At 38.3% G+C, this 14,325-nt stretch overlaps 1 protein-coding gene across 2 annotated transcripts in view; it reads right to left on the reverse strand.

The window, feature by feature from the left end:
* Nucleotides 1-13,676, reverse strand: part of PPARG (peroxisome proliferator activated receptor gamma) — a 61,900-nt gene extending 48,224 nt beyond the window's left edge. The window contains exon 1 of one of the 2 annotated variants that reach the window (XM_075096742.1): nt 13,604-13,676. The gene's annotated coding sequence lies outside the window, so the exon portion shown is untranslated. Of the gene's footprint in view, nt 1-13,570 lie in introns of both variants that reach the window. The other variant, XM_075096741.1, reaches the window with a different exon arrangement.
* Nucleotides 13,677-14,325: the final 649 nt, after the last annotated feature.

Genomic DNA, 14,325 nt, shown 5'->3' on the forward strand with positions numbered 1-14,325 from the left:
AGGAAATGAAATTTCAGAAGATTGACTAATTAAGAATAAACTGAAAATGTTTAAGTGCTTTCCTGTGCCTTCTGCTCTGGAAGCCATGATTAATTCACCAAAAGGGCACACATCTACCTGTGGGATTTCTGGTGCCTCTGGTCCCTTGTAGCAATATTAACTAAGATACAGCCTCATTCTGAAAGGTCTTTCTAAGAAGATCCGTATTTCAGTGGCTCCTGAAGATGGCCAGCACATCCCAAAGGTATGCAGAATACTTAAAAATTTAGGCTCAAGTGCAATTTGAACCATGGTATATAAAAACATAAATATTTAACAAATCAATTCAAACAATGACCATTAACAGGCTAATTTTTCATTTGATAAATGTAATCCTAAAGTATTAAGGCTTATAACATTTACTCTTTCCAACCGTGTGTCTTTGTTGGTCTCTTTCTCTTCATACCCAATAGCCTTAGAAAATATTGGCTTGTTTCAGCCAGAACCGAATACAACAAAAACCAGTTTTAACAAAATATGCCTGAATTGTTGTTAGTGTCACCACTGAAAGGGCCACAGTTTGAGTTCACCCTGTAAAAAAAACCAGAAATATCCAAATGAAAAATTCCTAAAAGACATAACCATAGGAAGATAACTTAATTGGTTCTACTGTTCAAAGAGCAATTTGTATAAGGACAGACCAATACTCTTCAACAACCAGAAAAATACATGCACTTTTTCCTTTATTTGCCCTTCTGTGCTACTCCTACCTTCACTACAAATTATTTAAGTTTGAAAAAATGGATTTGATTTAACATAAACATACCAGATATCCTTTTTTTTTTTTTTTTTTTTTTTTTTTTTGGTGGTTTTACTCCTGTTTTAGCTAAGACTTTCCAAGGAAGAACAATTTGAAAAAATATGCCTTCAAGATTCAGAAAACAGGAAATGATCATACGGAACTTTTCATTTCTGGATTACTCTTCCTGATCCAGTTTAGAGTGGCTGTGGTCGTGCTGCTGCGTACACAGAATGTAACAAGGTGTAAGCCAGTGTAATCCAATGATTTAATCCAGTTTGGGGTGGGTTAAAAATGAAACTGGTTTGTTTTTAAAAAATTACTTTTAAAATTACTCTTTAATTAAGAATAACACAAAGGATTGAGGAGCCCTGGGGTGTTTTTCCTGTATAAATAATTTTCATGCAGTGCTTTCTCCCATGTCTAGTTTCCCATATTCAAGACAATGTCCTTCTTGCAAAGGTGAGCGGAACTTCCTTCTCTACGTGCTGTTTCTGAGATTGCCAGTCAGTTATTTGAAGTTAAAATATGAAAATGTTCATCTTACACTGTGCTTTGTGTCTCTGATTTGTCCTATTATTAGTAGTAAGTTAATGCCTCATCCTTTTGACAAATGTTATAACCTTCTCTACATTTCTTCTTGAATGCTTCATCTGTTTCATTACCTATAATAGGTTCTTGCCATATGTTTGTTAAGTCTTAACAAAACATGGTATTTTCTGCTCCTTTAATTGAAATGATAGTGACACATCATAAAGGATTTTAACAGTCAAAGTATTTATCAACTTTTACCATGGAAATGAGGTTTAAAGTAGTGGCCACATTGTCAAATATTTTAGTTCTCAAATCTTCAAGTCTTAAAACTGTTTAGGCTTTACAATTTTGTGCTTTATATTTAATTTAAAAAAATTTTAAAATCCATGACTTATTTGTTGACACTAGTTAGAGAAAATCAGTCAGTCTGATTTGGCCCTAATATTCTATAGTCCCATTCAGATCAATGAGATGGTGAGCATAAGGTCAGATTGCAGATCCCTGAAGGATCAGAACCATAAAGTCATACACAAGTGTAACCATCTACTCTCACACCTTGTGTACACATTTCATAACTTTGTTTGCACTATGTACTTTCACTAGAGCCAAAAGGAATTTTCTGAGCAAACACATTGTAATGTATTCTTTAAAGGTGAGTTACCATGTTAATTATCTATACTTCTTGGAACAGACAGTAGGACAGTAAATATATTTTTGACATTTTTGAGAGCAAGACTATGTCATATACAAGTATGTTACTAACATCTGCTCAGAACAGATGCATAAATACCAAGACAATTTTGCCATCATGTGACATGAGCTCTGACAACAACTTGATCCTTCACCAGGGGTTAGAAAAAATTTTACGAGTATTTTTAAAGATTTTGGGCTTTATGTTATATGCCCTTTCATTTATTTACATGACAGCCAAATGGACACACAACATAGGCTAAAATGACTAGATTTTTCTTTTCATAAAATGTCAACCATCTATAGCTTCTACTTTGCCAGATATACAACTTCCATTTCTCTCTTGTGTGTCATAAGCTTTCAAACTTACAAAGACCTCCAACTTACAAATTATTTATTTTTTAGAACTAAAAATCTAGGAAGGGAACATTAAGCACAGCTCATCTTGGTCCGTAGGCAGGAAGAAACTTAAAAGGAAATTATAACAAGTATGAGAGGCATTTAAACTAATTCAGTTTCAGCTATGCTAATAAACTAAAAAGAGTACCAGGCCTCTCACTCTGCCATATTTGTTCCACTCCCATTATCAAACTCTCTCAGTTGTCAAAAATGGGTGGCAATATCTAAATAGTCTGTTGCAAATGGTCCACGGCCATGCCGTCTCCCAAAGTATTTCTGGAAAGTATTTGAATGGCCATTAGTTGGCTGAGTTGAAACTGGACTGGGGACTGTTCAGCATCAGTGTGAATGTGAATAACACACCAGAACTCTCATAGATCTCACCAAACATTTCCTTTGCACACTGTTTTATTGAGCCCTAACATAAAATGTACTGAAGTATTTTTCCCAAACTCACACTTCATTTTGCTGAAATATTGTATCTGTACAAAAAGAAACTGCAGAGATGGAAAACTCTAAGATACAAGTTACATTCTTGACACTCGACAGACAAAGCAAGTAAAATTATCGAATTCTGGTAATTGACATCTAACAGAGGCATTTATCTATCTATCTTTGTGTCACGTGAAAACAGAAGAAATATTTTGCTGCTTCAAAAGTCCACAATACAAAAACGGCAATAATATAGCAAACTGGAAACTGCTTAGTATTTATCTCATCTCCTGCTCTGAGAATAGCTAACAACACACTGGATACAACTGGAACCTCAAAATCACCCTAGATTCTATGAGCTAAAATAATCCCCATGCCCTATGGTTGTAGAAGAAAACTGGCTGTTCTTCAGATGGAATGTACAGCATCAAAGGGTATAAGGGAACCTGTTATAAATACTGGCTCATAGAAGATGAAGGGAAGAAAATCTTATGAGGTCTGTCAGTAACTCTTCCCAGTGCAACACATCTCTGCAGTATGTTTTCCAATTTTTTTTTCTCCAAGTTAATTTCAGGAATTCTTATACAGGAGATGCTTTCTTTGAGGGGTTATTCAACAGTTTATATGACATACTGGAATCAGAAAACAGTGCTATTTAGTATTTAGCCTACATTGTCTTTATTTAATTTCCATATTCACAGCTAAATGAGCACTCTATCAGTTTTACCATTTTGAACTCCAAAGAATTCCTTTCTCCCACAGAGTAATTGCCAGGTATAATTACTACATTCATTAGCCCTTCCTGGAGTAATTGTCAGGAAAGTGGCAACCATACTTGCATCAATTTCTTCTTCCTCTCTGTTTTTTTTTCTGCTTTCCTTCCAGGACAATTAGAGTTTCCCTCTACTTTGCCTCTCCTCCTTACACTGGATCTCTCACCTCATTCACCTCAAGCCTTTTCTTCCCTTTATTCTTCCCTTCAAAATGCAGATTTGAGGAGGAAAGGGAGAGATGGTCCTACCGTCTCTCACTGTTTTTGTGTCTACCAATTTGTTGTGGCTTTGTTCTTTAATTTAAATCTATTCATTCTGACATTATATGGAGATTCACAGTATGGTTATTTCATCAATGACAACAAGAGAGCTACCCTCCTGTCTAAGGGTCAAGCTTCAGCAGAAATTTAAAACTGCCATGCGCTGTATAACATTGTGCTGTGCCTTCCTGTTAGTAGATGGGGAAGGAGACAGGAATCTGTTGCACAGCCTGCGTCAGAGAATGTAGACACACTACAGTATATCAAATTTAGTCTATGTACAAGTTATTGTTATTCTAAACTTACCTCAGACTTCAGCAATATTCACTGCCTGTTCTCCTGTCCTTAGTGACAGGAAAGCTGTCACTTGTTGTTAGCATATCAGATAGTTCCTGTTCTCAAAGGAGTAATAAATAAGGCTAGATTTAAAAAACAGAACAAACATGGGCAGACAAAGAACAATGAGTAGGAATGCCAAAATACAGTGAAAGACCACGTTATGGCATTGTCAGCATATCTTAAACCAAGAAAAGCTGAAAATCTCATAAGAGACCAGAGAGAAGAATTCAAAATCAAGAAGGTTCCAACAATAAACTTTAAACTTTGAGAAAGAAATTCAAACATCTGTATTTTTAAAGAATTCCCCTGCTTTTTAATATCTTCTTTGGCAAAAATAAAAAGAGCTGAATAAATAAAGAAAAACAGCAGAGTCTTAGCTAATCTTCCCACTGCCTTCCTTCGAAATTTCCTTTAATTAATTAATTCATTCATTTCCTTTCCTGACACTCATTATGGACAGCTTTTTCACATTTTCCCAACTCTCTTCTCTGGTGGGCCTCCAAAGTCCCACCTTGGCCTTGGATCCCTGTCTTAATCCACCACTCCAATTAATTTAATCATACTGAGCACCAGTAATTTCTAGTAAGATTAAAGATATTCTAGCTATTTCACAATATTTTAAAGCCAGAGCCTATCTTAACGTTGCACATTACTCCACCTATTCTGCACAAATTTTGTTTTATGGATGTTTTTGTTTGTAAAAGAGCAGATGTTTATCTTTTAAAAAAAAAACAGAATTGATAAAATATACAGAAAGCAGTTTTCTTTTGATCAGTCACCTACTTAGAATTGTCACCCTGATGACACAAAAAAGAATGGAAAGAAATGCACGTGACTTCCACATCCTCAGTATTACATCATGAAGGATGAAACAGCATATTATGTACAACTCAGAGGTACTATATGTAACACTCTTCTTGCATAAAAAATGCCTTTCTTAACAAACTGTGACTCATTAAAATTTGACAGATACCACATCCAATGTACAGAACAATTAAAACAATGATAGACCGTTAGACACATACTTATTTCTTACTGGGGTCAGTTACTGTGAACCTTGACATTAGCATGATAAGTGTTTTTTATATAAATTAAAACATGAAGGTATGCTTGTGGGAAAATATATTTTTAATATTCTGCTTTTGGATTCAGATTCTCATTGGCAAAAATTTTCAAGAAGACACATCTACAAGAAAATATCTTTTTTGGAGGAAAAATGGGTTCTTGATACTGAAGGGTTTTCCAGTACTTCTTCAAGCACTGTCAAGAATTCCTGCCTGTGCCAACTGCGCTGCAATAACTATTTCTTAATAAATTAATAATTCTGGTCTAAGAAAATAATTCCTGAAATGTCATTACCTATGTCAGAAAGTAACTTGCATAACCTGATGTTTATCCTATCTAGCCCGAGTAAAACCTAAACCAGTGTGATGATTTCAAGCGCATATTCTATACAAGATACTGGGGTATGGGATTACTGTGGAAAAACTCAGACTAACAACAAGTTGTGAACATAATAAATATCTGCCGCACCCAATTGAACCGGGTAAAGTTAGCCAGCCTGATCACATGAGGCAGATCCAAAGAACAAGTCTTTGGGCAGTGCCCAAAGGAAACTGTGTAAGGAACCCTCTTGGGTCTCTTATTCATCATGCCATAATGTTCTTCTCTGCATCACAAAAACAATTAACCAGTTCAAGACAATTGGCAAGCTCACATCATAGCTAATACTCCAAGAAGCGTGCAGTACAGAACCAAGATCAACTGGCAATCTAATCATGGAAATCAAGTGTGGAATTTGCTTGCAATAATGTTTCTTAACTGTGAACATCCATACAGTTAAAAAAAACCCCAAAACCGAACAACAGCAGAAAAAGAAACCCAAGCAAGCTAGGATCTACTAATTGAGCTTCCATAGGATTTTTGGAAATTACTTTGCAGTGGCCTTGATACTTTAAAACCATTGTAAAAAACCTGAACCTTTAAAAGAAATTATTCAATATTTGCTTATTTCCTATTTTAAATTCAGGACCTGTCATAATAAACTTTTGTAATACTAACTTTGAAGCTTATTCTGTATTTAATTGTAACAACTCATACTTAGCTGAGATCTTTACTAAATAACCTACACCAGTCCAATTTAGCAATTCTGGCAATAGCTGTAGTATAGATATAAAAACCCAAAACAAACCAAAACAGGAAAATAAACCTTTTTAATGGTGCTTATTTCATTCAGAGAACTGATTTAATTAAAACATCATTTTGTTCTAAGTAAAGCTTAAAGTTTCATCTTGTTTATCATCTCAAACCATCTTTAGTAACATCTGGAAATTCTGAAAGTGAAAGCATATTTGCAGAACTTTTGTTTCCACACTCTTTAATCATGTTCTAAGCAAAACTCAAAAAAATCTATACCTTCATATGAGTGTCTTGCAAGATGCAGTCATTTGTCAACCTCTTTTTCTGTTGACAATTACTATGGATATTTAAAATAAATAAAACACTACCCTGCTTTTCTTAATACTTCTAATAATTGTAAAAATCAAATATGCTGAAATGCCTTGATGTACAAATAAGGCATCTCAGATATGCAGTTGAAGTGCAAATGATGGCATCCAGGAATAATGATAGAGAAGAAATACAGTAAAAAACTCAGAGATTTTTAGTGACTCAACAGCATAAATCCATCCACAATCAGTGGTTGACATGAACAGTATCGGAAGAATTGCTACATCACTAGGTCAGTGCAAGAACTTTGTTTCAGACATACTACAAGCTAGAAAGCAAATAGCAGATAAAAGAATTTTTCATCATCCTGGAGAGAATGAGAACCTCAGCCCGTGGCCTTTTCAAACTTTCTCATGATTCTATTTAATATGGTCCTGAATAAGGTTAGAGAATATAGATAAAATTCTGGGTGAATAAAGACACCGTTTGCCCTCACGTACTTCTGTACTTGCTTTTCAATAGATTTCTCTGGGTGTACTGAAAACAATATTTGGCTTTATATTTTCTACATTCTTAAGAAGGATTAAAAATCTATTTAGCAATATATCACATTATAACATGCTTCTACTAAGCTTAAAAACTGAGATTCAGCATAAAATTTTGTAGCTGAAATACTACTGTAGGGAACAGGGAACCGTAGCTCCAAGTAAAACATATTCAAGATGAAAGGATAAACTCTTCAGTTTTATTTACTGTAGACATAAAAAGTCAGTACCTAAACCTATCATGAGGAAATATGTACATTATGAAAGGCAGTAAATAGAAGTGGCTGCATTTTTCCACTAGCCCCCATACTAGATAGCACCACAAAGCACCAGGTCCGGGTAGTAGAACCTGTTTTTCTGACCACCCCTACTAGATGATCTTGGTGTGAGTGTTAAAGCCTGTAATTAACATTTTTCTTTTCATAGTTCCTTTTTTTTTGGTGTAACAGAGTGACTCTTTTGGTAGTCTAACATATGTTTCAAACCACCATGGTTGAGAACTTATTTCACAGCAATATTAAAATATTCCTCTAGCATAAATATTGAAAATGTACATAATTCTATTTGTATACAGATAGCAACATAAGTTCAAAGCCTCTCAAACTTCTAAATTGCTTCTACACAACCATGAATAGTTACAGAAGTTACACAACATCTCTGTTCAATAAATCTAAACAAACACACAAGTACTATGGACTTATCATGCAATATTATAACATAAAATCCTATTTTATGCAATGCAGCGTATTCACATATGTAAAAAGTTTAAGACAAGATTGTAATTCTAGGCAGGGCTACTTTGTGCAAATATGAAATTCTCTGAAAAGTCATTTTCTTAGACTCAGTGGAAACACTTTCACTTATTTTATCTGCCTATTCCATGACAGCTAAAAGTGTTTGTATGAAAATAACGTATTTAGAATTTTATACATACATACAGGTAAGTTAGAGGAATCATAGCTGGAGGTCTCCTACAAAAAAGTATATGATTCTGGCAAAAGGGAATCTAAAATATATCACCATCAGATTTGTGATAAAGAGGAAAGACATGAGTTCCCATGGAGCTCATGAAAGTCCAGTAACCTGTAAAACAGCACAAAGTATAATATTTTCCTCCCGTACCAGCTGTTATAGGACCAAAACTAGAACTCATGTCTAATTTGAAGGTCTAGAATAAACTAATACCAACTGCAATGTCTGTATCAAAATGTTCGTATTTCATTTAGAGCTAAAATATGTTAAGAAATTTGTCACATAAATTCCAGAACAAAAGGCAGATGAATATACTACTCCTGTTACACCAGCTTTTCTTAAATAATTTAAAGAAAAATATGTAGAACTTTTGCTATAATATAAGTTCATGGTTTTTAATGTCAGGCATTTAGTCTCACTGAGCAAACAGCAGTTTATTTAGAGCCAGACCCTATATTGTCAGTATACTGAAACCACAGGCTGACTTCAACAGTAATTTCATGGAAGCAAACAGTATATAGGACAACATTTCTAACACTGCACATAGACTGGAAACCTGACCCTACTGAAACAGCAGAACCACCACTGACCTGAATGAAGCTGGGATTTTTTTCTAGATTCTATGCATCTTCCAATAAACCAACTTAATCTTTTTTTTTTTTTTTTTTTTGATACCGTGGAATGTTCTGCATATCTCTCTGTTGGGATATTATCCAATATTTATTATACTGTGTTATCAGATGTTATATATAGCCTTTCAACATTACTGAGATAAGTAGGAAGTAATTCTGTAACATCAGGTTAACACATTACCTACACATGCATATCCTCTAGAAGCATGTATGTAACCATACATATATGTTCATCTTAGCAGTCATCAAGCATACTTGTGCCTGAACATACATACACAAAGCTATGTAAAAGCTTTGTGGTTTTTAAATTGCTAATTATCAACCAGCAGAGTAGACTTTGGGATTCATAGACTTGAATTCATAGACTTTGTCCTGAATGTGCAGACTGCATGGCATGGAGGTGATCTGCTTAGTCATGAGGGAAGGGGGTGGCTTATGCAAGTCCACAAAGCATCGTCTGCTAGTCGATTCCAGAAATTCACAACCTGTCTTTTGAGGTACTTAATTATCTTCCCCTTTCTAAGTAGGATTTTTTTTTTTCTATTTGCAGTGAAATCTAGTGAAACTGCAAAGTATTTAGACAGTAGGGTACTGCTTAGAAGTTGAGGGTGGTTTTTTTACTGTAAATTTGGGGGTTTGTTATCACACATATACCTAACCTTTTGCATTTGTCATGATGCAGATTAGAATCTATTACCGTTGTAAGAATATTACTGTTGGAAGCATAAATCAACACACTGAATTTTAAATTAAAATTTTTGCATCAATCTCACTACTACATTGTGTCTGCGTGGTAAATTTGTAACTATGTGCATTCTCATGTCATAGATCATATAGTATCAAGAGTAGGGACAATCTTTTCACTTGAGTGAGTAACAAGATGGCCCCAATCTTGACTAGGCTGCTAGGTACTACTGCAACACAGGTAATAAAAAATATCTATAATGTTCATGTATCATGAATTTTAATTGGAGAATGATGTAATTGTTTAATTCATTCTATAGAGTGGTTTAGGAGGGGACAAACAGGCCAAATAATACAATGGAAGCTGTGGGTGGAGTGGGAGAAAAACGTGAACCTCATCTAATTGACTTAAGTTCTGCAAAAGTTTTCAGATATGAAGACTGCAGTCTAGGCCTTGCTTCCCCTCACCACCACCCCACCACTCCCCTAACCTAAAAGAATAAAAGCCTACAAAAGATTTAGCTGTATATTTGCCTTGTGGTGTGAAAAGGACTGACATCTTGTAGTAACAGGCAAAAGAGAAGTCCATGTTGCAGTAGAACATCTGATGCTGAAGTAGAAACTTAGTCTTTCTATGGTTGTCACATGTATTTTCTCCTTTGTAACTCCTTATACCTGCAAGATCTGAAAGTATCCCAAGCCCCACTTACTAGGGTGACAACTTGCTTAGCACCTGCATTTTCTACGTACCTGGAACCTGAAAGAAAGCACAACTGAAAAAAGACAGACTATCCTTCATTTAAAAAAAAAGCACAACTGAAAAAAGCTGGTCTCTCCTTCATATAAAAAAAAGCGGGGGGGGGGGGGGGGGGGGTGTGCAGGGGACGGGACAGAAGAAATGTAACCGGTTTATCTTTTAATGTAGGAATCAATTTACATTTCATATTCCTGGGAATCTAAATATCTGAAGACAAATCTTGTGTCCCTCTTATTTTTCATTCTGCCTTGGAAAGGCCTCCACAGGGATAAAAAAAGGGTGAAGGGGAGATTTTTTTCCAAGTACTCTGCAACATTTAAATGAAATCCTTAAGAACTGACCTGTTAATGGGAAACCCCAACCTTTGTTTGTGGCATGGGTATGTAGTACTTGAGTGTAACAATGTTCTTTTGCTTTGGATTATTTCTAACTTTTTCTTTTATTAGTTCACAAAAAGTTAACTGACACACAAAGAACATTTGGTATGAAGTACCTGAAAAATAGATACCTGCTGTTAAAAAAATATACATCATTGCGGAAATACAGCATGGAATAATTAGCACTCATCATCTAATATCACACTAAACTCAATAAGTCTATCAGGCATTAAAAAAATGAAACTAGTAGTAATAACTAGTGGAGAGTATTGTATCCATGACTTCAAAAGAACGTAGCATGGAGAATTTATAATTGTATTTTAATTTCTCTTGAGTACCTGCACTGGAAGCTCTTTTACTGCATGCCAGAGGACAAGATAGGAATAATTCTTGCAACAAAAGGTAGTAAAAGAAGCTCAAAATCTGAATATCGAATATGTACAACTAGCGATTCAGTTAGGCTACAAATAATGGCTAGTAAATATATTTGACACCATTCTGAACAGATTATATGTTGAAAAAAACCCCAAACACCAAAAAAAAACCCAAAACCCCAAATAAAAAGAGGGCCTTAGCAATCAAGGTGAAAAAAAATTGTTACGTATACTCATTATTTAGTCCAGCTTTATACAAGTTTTTATTCTACTTTTAAACTTTTCCTTTGTTTTACAATATAACTTTTTGCAAAATTTATTGTTAGCCATTGCTATATCTAGAAAATTATACTGACAGTAATTGAAGCTAGACCTAAATTAATTTTATTGACTTAGAAATGAACTTATGGTTATTTTAAAACGTTCACAGATTCAGAAGCCTTGTTGATAGTGGGTTTTTTTTATCAGTGTCATAAGGAGGGTTAAAAGACATAGCTTCAATATTCTTCAACTAAACTCTAGTATTTTGCCACCTTTATTTTTTGTGATAATTTGTGATATGAAATATAAATTTATATCAGGAGAAAAATAATTATTTGTATATTCTATATTGTAATGGAAGTGTCATTGAATGCTGATGTTTAATAAATTGTCTTATCCAGGAATTTGACATTGAGGCATTTCTAAGAAATGCATACTATCTTAAGGTTGTTTACAGATCTCTGAACTACTAGGACTTAATGAGATATTTTACAAAACTGATGCCTAAGAACATTCAAATTCAAAAGCTGCCTGTGTAAAGATACCTTTAAATTATATTTCTGATAGGTTATCATTCAAAGTCCATGCCAACTATTTTTTCAGCTCTCTCCCACCGTGACAAGTCCCTGCTTATAATGTACCACATGCCTTAACACACTGCTAAGAGTGTTTTCTTATAATCTCATAATTAAATCTCCAAGCAATTTTTCTGGCTTTTTTTTTTTTTGGTGACAGCCAAAGAGAATAATGATGTCAAACACACTACTTCGTGCAACAAATTCTGATATTCATGGGAGCACAACAGATGAAACTTCTTTTCAAGGGAGAGCACTCGGTATCATATGTCATAGTTACTTGGTGTACACTGGGAATTTTTAGTTAACTAGTAACAAATCGAAGTAACCTTTTAAAAGGTAAATTACTGATTACATTATGGACTAATTGGCACCAGATTTTTTTTTGTTTTGTTTTGAATACTAATCTTTAAATGGAACATTGAAATCTTGTTCTACAGCAAAAGCTTGTTTAAGGATGGGGCAGCAAGTCACAAATACAAGGCTAGCCCAGAACTCTAGTTATTTTGAGGATAATTATAATTGATCCTTCAGATTTAAAGGAACCTAGACTCCACAGTACATGGAGAAATTGATCATTTCCCGAGCTCTTAATCAGAATAAATACCAGTCTGACACCACTGATATTAATAAATGCATCACTGTTAAGTCAGCATTGTGTTGTCGTGTGTACACAGTGCCACAAAGTTACAACACCACAGGAACTTGCACTCTCCAGTTGTAGAATACCCTGGAGAGAAATGACACCGGGAAGATTACAAAATGCTCCTGCAAACCTGAGGCATGCCATCAAGACATGATATATTTCAACATAGCATCTCAGTTGCAGGCTCAGAAAGTCTCCCCGACTTTCTGCGGTTGAGAAATTAAAAAAAAAAAAGTCTGTTCATCCATTAAGCGAATTAGTCAGGTGAGCACCAACACTTCCCTGTCCTCTCCTTTCCCCTACCCGTAGTACGAATGGACATCCTGCGGTCTGCCCCTCGCAAGCGCTGCGTACATCCATCCCCAACACCTCCACAGGGGAGGAGATCGCCCCTTCACGCACGTTACACTCTCCGTAGCATCCTCCTCTCAGAAGGACGGTAGCTAGCCCACAAGGGCCAGGGTTCCCCAGCCCTCCTCCCCAGCCCCAGCCCCAGCCCCTGCCCCGAGTACAGCACCATGGACACAGCGCCCACGCTCTCCGCCCGGCGGGAGGGAGGGAGGGAGGGAAGCAGGGCGGCTCTGGAGCGCAGCCTGTCGCCCGCCCGGTAGGACGGAGGGAGGCTCCGGCGCGCAGTCCGGCAGCGCCGCGGGGCGCGCGGCGCACCTGGAGCCCTCCTCACCGCGGGAGCGCTCAGCCCTCACTGCGGGGGTCCTCCCCGCCACTTCGCTCTCCCTCCCGCCGCGGAGCAGCCTCATCCCCTCTCCCCGCCCACACAGCCGCCGGCGGGCACCGGCAGCCTGCCCTGGCAGACCTTCTCCCCTCAGGGCCATGCCTTGTACTCCCTCAGCGCTCCGCTTCTCCCCTCCGCTCCAGGAAAAGCCCTCTAACCCCGCCCCTCCACTCCCGCAAAGCCACCTTCCCTCCTGAATCCCCAGCACCCCGGCCTCCTCCCCGGGCCCGGGATTCAGCCCTCTCCCCATCCCGGGGCGCAGCTCCCGGCCGCGCACCCTGCCCTCGCCCCCCGCAGCCCCTCCTCGCCCCTTTCCCGACAGAGGCTTCCCTCAGCCCGCGGATCTCCTCACGCCTCTCACCTCGGGGGAGGGTCCCCCGCAGCCCGCACTGACCTGGCGCTGTCAAGTCTCAGCGGGAGAAACTGTTCCCTTCTACTGGGATAAACTCCCCCGCTCGGCCCGTCCTACCCACCAGGCACCGCCTCCCCCGGCCGGGCACCGCCTCCCCGCCGGCCCACACGGCCGGCGCTGAGGGGAGAGCCGCCGGCGAGAGAGGGGACCCGGGGCGCTGCGGCGTGCGGGGCTCGGGCCGCGGCAGCTGGCGGGCGGCAGGGCGGGGCGGGGCGAGGGTGCAGCGGCGGGAGCGGGGCTGAGGTGCTGGGGTCGGCGCCGGCCGCGGGGCACCGCACCGAGAGGGACGGGGGAAGAATTGGACGCGGGCGGGGAACGGGCCGGTGAGGAGGAGGCGCTGCTTCTCCTTCCTTTCCCCTTTAGACCCCGTCCCTTCGTCCCAGCCAGTTCCCTCCGGGTCCGTGCCTGGTGAGCAGAACCACAAGCGTGTACCTGAGGGCAGACCGCGGGCCCTGGAGTGGATCTGGAATTTGATCTCTGCTCCCTGTAATCTCCTGTAACTGAAAATTTAGTTTTTCCGGCTGCTAACTGCTTTCTCTTTTGCATTCTTATTCTTCAGCCAAGTCCTCTCTGTGCTGCCCGTAGTTGGTTTGGTCACCTCACGTCAGTTTGTGTTCTACTGTGACAGGAGTAAAGGCTTTTCTGAAAAGATTCTTAGCAGTAACAGAGGTAAATGAAATTCTTTTTTCCCCTCACTTTTTTAG

Source organism: Phalacrocorax aristotelis, chromosome 6 (genome assembly GCF_949628215.1).
Source record: "Phalacrocorax aristotelis chromosome 6, bGulAri2.1, whole genome shotgun sequence".
Classification (NCBI taxonomy): domain Eukaryota; kingdom Metazoa; phylum Chordata; class Aves; order Suliformes; family Phalacrocoracidae; genus Phalacrocorax; species Phalacrocorax aristotelis.